This window comes from Triturus cristatus, chromosome 11 (assembly GCF_964204655.1).
Source record: "Triturus cristatus chromosome 11, aTriCri1.1, whole genome shotgun sequence".
Classification (NCBI taxonomy): Eukaryota; Metazoa; Chordata; class Amphibia; order Caudata; family Salamandridae; genus Triturus; species Triturus cristatus.
The window spans coordinates 4,020,794-4,025,462 of record NC_140594.1 but is presented as its reverse complement, the minus strand read 5'-3'; positions in this window follow the sequence as shown (position 1 = coordinate 4,025,462).

Genomic DNA, 4,669 nt, shown 5'->3' with positions numbered 1-4,669 from the left:
TGGTGTCTAGATCAGAGGCGTAGAGAGAGCTGTGTCACAGACTGGCGTCCAGAGCACATGCAGAGAGAGAGCCATGTGGCAGAATGGTGTCCAGAGCACAGGCGTAGTGAGGCTGTGTGCATACTGGTGTCCAGAGCACAGGCGTAGAGAGGCCATGTGGTAGACTGGTGTCCAGAGCACAGGCGTAGTGAGGCTGTGTGCATACTGGTGTCCAGAGCACAGGCGTAGAGAGGCCATGTGGTAGACTGGTGTCCAGAGCACAGGTGTAGAGAGCCATGTGGCAGACTGGTGTCCAGAGCACAGGCGTAGAGAGCCATGTAACAGACTAGTGTCCCGAGCACAGGCGTAGAGAGCCATGTGGCAGACTGGTGTCCAGAGCACAGGCGTAGAGAGCCATGTGACAGACTAGTGTCCTGAGCACAGGCGTAGAGAGCCATGTGGCAGACTGGTGTCCAGAGCACAGGCGTAGAGAGCCGTGTGGCAGACTGGTGTCAACAGCACAGGTGTAGTGAGGCCGTGTGGCAGGCTGGTGTCCAGAGCACAGGAGTAGAGAGCTGTGTGGCAGACTGGTGTCCAGAGCACAGGGGTAGTGAGGTCGTGTGGCGGACTGGTGTCTATAGCACAGGCATATAGAACCATGTGCAAGAATAGTGTCCAGAGCACAGGTGTAGTGAGGCCGTGTGGCAGGCTGGTGTCCAGAGCACAGGCATAGAGAGCTGTGTGGCAGACTGGTGTCCAGAGCACAGACATAGGGAGTGTGGTGCAGGCTGGTGTCCAGAGCACAGATGTAGAGAGCCGTGTAGCAGACTGGTGTCCAGAGCACAGGCGTAGAGAGTGTGTGGCAGGCTGGTGTCCAGAGCACAGCTGTAAAGAGCCGTGTGGCAGACTGGTGTCTAGAGCAGAGGCGTAGAGAGCCGTGTGGCAGACTGGTGTCTAGAGCAGAGTCGTAGTGAGCAGTGTGGCAGCCTGGTGCCCAGAGGACAGGCGTAGACAGCCGTGTGGGAGACTGGTGTCCAGAGCACAGGCGTCAAGAGCCATGTGGCAGACTGGTGTCCAGAGCACAGGTGTAGTGAGGCTGTGTGGCAGGCTGGTGTCCAGAGCACAGGCGTAGAGAGCTGTGGGGCAGACTGGTGTCCAGAGCACAGGGGTAGTAAGGCCGTGTGGCGGACTGGAGTCCAGAGCACAGGCATAGAGAGCTATGTGCAGGAATAGTGTCCAGAACACAGGGGTAGTGAGGCCGTCTGGCAGGTAGGTGTCCAGAGCACAGGTGTAGAGAGCCGTGTGGGAGACTGGTGTAGGAGAGTAGGATCTGCTTCACATGGGTACCCCCACTTTTTGCTGGTATTTCACTGTTTTTCGACCTTAGTCTGGCTGTGGCCCCGCTAATCATGAGCACAGCCTAGCTGCTTCCTCTCTAAAATGGTTACCAGGTACATTAGGTACATATCTAATTGGATTCTAGAGTGCCTTATAAGCCCCTAGTATATGGTATACTATGTCCCTAGGGCATTGGTACCTCAGAGGCCTACCAGGGGCTGCAGCATGTATTATGCCACCCCTGGGAAGCACTCCAAAATGACACCACAGGTCTGCTACTGCAGCCTGGGTAAGGGTGTGCCTGCACCCCTTACAGTGGTATAGGCTACCTATATCACTACCATATACAGACACATATAAACCTATAAGCCACTTCTATGGCAGGCCTTGACAATCCTGAAGGCAGAGTGCTTGGTTTTATGCGAGAGGGTGCCCAACCATGAGCTGAGCCCCTTTGCAGCTTTCGGAAATACTTCCTTACAGCTGTTCTGTGATACAGCCATACCATATACTCTTAAGTGCATTATGACCTTGCGGTAAATGCTAACTTTGGGATGGCTGCATCAAAACATGTTGTGTTTGGTGTCAAACGCTTTGGAATACTACCCCCCCCCCCACCAATTCTGGCGGCGGGGGTAGCATTCCACCCTTCTAGAGGGAGAGACATGTTCGCACTGGCTAAACCCGGTAGGACTTTCCTGAGCCCTGGCATCACACAATGGATGCCTCTGCCACAGACACGGGTCTGGCCTCCTGCTGCTGACCGAAACTCCGTCAGGGGAGGCCTGGACAATAGGTTTCCTGTCGTAGGGGGGTTTAACCGCCTCCCCAGACAGGCAGATGTGTATTGGGGCTGGGCGGGAGCACTCTCTGGTGCTTTGAAGTCCTGCACTGGGGACACGTTTGGTGTCCCTGTGCATAGCTCAGTTCAAACCGGTTGCAGGGGCTACCTGCCCCTGCTCTGGCGTGAAACTGGACAAAGGAAATGGGTGTAACCACCCCTCTTTCCAGGCCCACCCATAGGTGTGGCCTTAGAGTTAGTCCATCCCCTAAACTTACTATAAGTATAGGAATCCAGTCCCTAGGACTTTAGATTACCCTGGACGAAACTCTGCAACGTACATCCTGGACCTTCGACAATCTATCCTGACTAGAAGACTGAAGAAATCTCCCTTGGGGTCAAGGAGTGACTCCCCTGCTTGGCAGGCACCACAGAAGCAACTGACCGGTCTGCATCGCTGAAGCTCCCACCGGACGCCGAAGTCTTTGCATCACCAGAGGTGGATTTCCAGACTTCCCCGAGGCTACACTGAGTCCACAGCAAAGCTGAGGCCCGTGGCTATCGTGGGTGACGTGGAACCGTGACCCCTGGACACCGTGATCTTTTGCAGCAACACTATCTTCCTGGTCATCCTCGAAGTTGTGCTTTGGGCTCCGAGTAGCCCCAGCCTTGAGCACCTCCTCTACCGAAGCTCCACGAGCTTTCCTGGTTGCTCCAGATGTGCCCTGACTTACCGTCGCCGGGTGAGTCCCTCAGACCTTGCTGGTCTGTACCGCAGTCCTTTCTCTGAATTTCAGTGACTTGCCGTTGCCAAGGCTTGTTGGGTCCATTCTGGTCGCCGACACCGCAGCACTCGACAGACTTCGTGGGACAGCTCGAATCCGGCTCATGGACTTCGTCGACGCCTCCTGGAGCTCGTGGCTGAAGAGTCAAGACACCCATCAACTCACCTGAAGCACCCGACATCTGTGGGCATTGGTCCATCCTGCCCTCGGCCACTGGAAAGTGACCCAGACTCTGTCCCCTCTGCTTTCAGGTTCCTTACATCCTAGATCCAGGCTTGGATCTCTTCGGACACTTCTCCTCTTCACGACAGCAGCAGTTCTTTGCAGGCTTCCATTGAAATCGACGACGCGACCCAACACCAAAAGACACCTATGCACCCGGCTTCCCTGGGTGAGGTAACTCGAGTACTCCGGTGCTCCCGTGGGTGCTAGCACTAGAACTCCTTAAGTCCAAAAGGGTTTGGTCCAGACTCGATTAGAAGTGTCCCTAATCTTTAAATTTCCAACCGCGACATTGCCAATAGAAGATAACGGGAACCTGTGGTTGTGTTTACACACTGCATACAGTCCCTGTGGGTCCCCTGTGTCACTACCTTGGGTGGTTCCTTGGGGTTCCAGCGATTCTACAGGCTATAGGCCTAGTGTCTATTCCAGTCGTGGTTCTTATACCACTTTTTTGGTATATGGTTTGGTACGCCCCTAGGGCCCAAACGTGTATTTGTGCTATTACTGATGCTTACTCACTTGCAAATTAAGTACTTCAAACTCCAGTCTCATAAAGAGACTAGAGGGGTGTGTGTTTTATCTTAAATACATATATTTTGAATATATACCTGGTGTGGTTGTCCTTTCATTTGATCATTCAAGAGATTATAGACTGGTAAAACAAGCTGCTTTACATTCCTTCAAGACTTAGCCTGGAGGCTGCTCTCCATAGCTACCACTAGGATAGCTTTCAATAAAGGTTGTCTTTGACCTATCACCATAAGGGGTTGTTTGGACTGTTACAAGGTGCCCAATAGAACTAGTGGACAGCATATATCAGGCCACCTTCTCACAACTGGTTTCCAGAGCACAGGTGTAGAGAGGCCATGTGACAGACTGGTGTCCAGAGTACAGGCGTAGAGAGTCCGTGTGGCAGACTGGTGTCCAGAGCACAGGGGTAGTGAGGTCGTGTGGCGGACTGGTGTCCATAGCACAGGCATAGAGAGCCGTATGGCAGACTGGTGTCCAGAGCAGAGGTATAGAGAAAGCTGTGTCACAGACTAGTGTCCAGAGCACATGCATAGAGAGAGCCATGTGGCAGAATGGTGTCCAGAGCACAGGCAAAGAGAGAGCTGTGTTGCAGACTGGTGTCCAGAGCACAGGCGTAGAGAGCAGTGTGGCAGACTGGAGTCCAGAGCACAGACGTAGGGAGTGTGGTGCAGGCTGGTGTCCAGAGCACAGATGTAGAGAGCCGTGTAGCAGACTGGTGTCCAGAGCACAGGCGTAGAGAGCCGTGTGGCAGACTGGTGTCCAGAGCACAGGTGTAGAGAGCCTTGTGGGAAACCTGTGTCCAGAACACAGGTGTAGAGGTAGTGTGGCAGACAGGTGTCCAGAACACAGGCGAAGGAAGTAGTGTGGTGGACTGGTGTCCAGAGCACAGGCGTAGAGAGGCCGTGTGCAGACTGGTGTCCAGAGAACAGGCGTAGAGAGGCCGTGTGGTGGACTGGTGTCCAGAGCACAGGCATAGAGAGCCGTGTGGCAGACTGGTGTCCAGAGCACAGATGTAGAGAGCCGTGTCGGA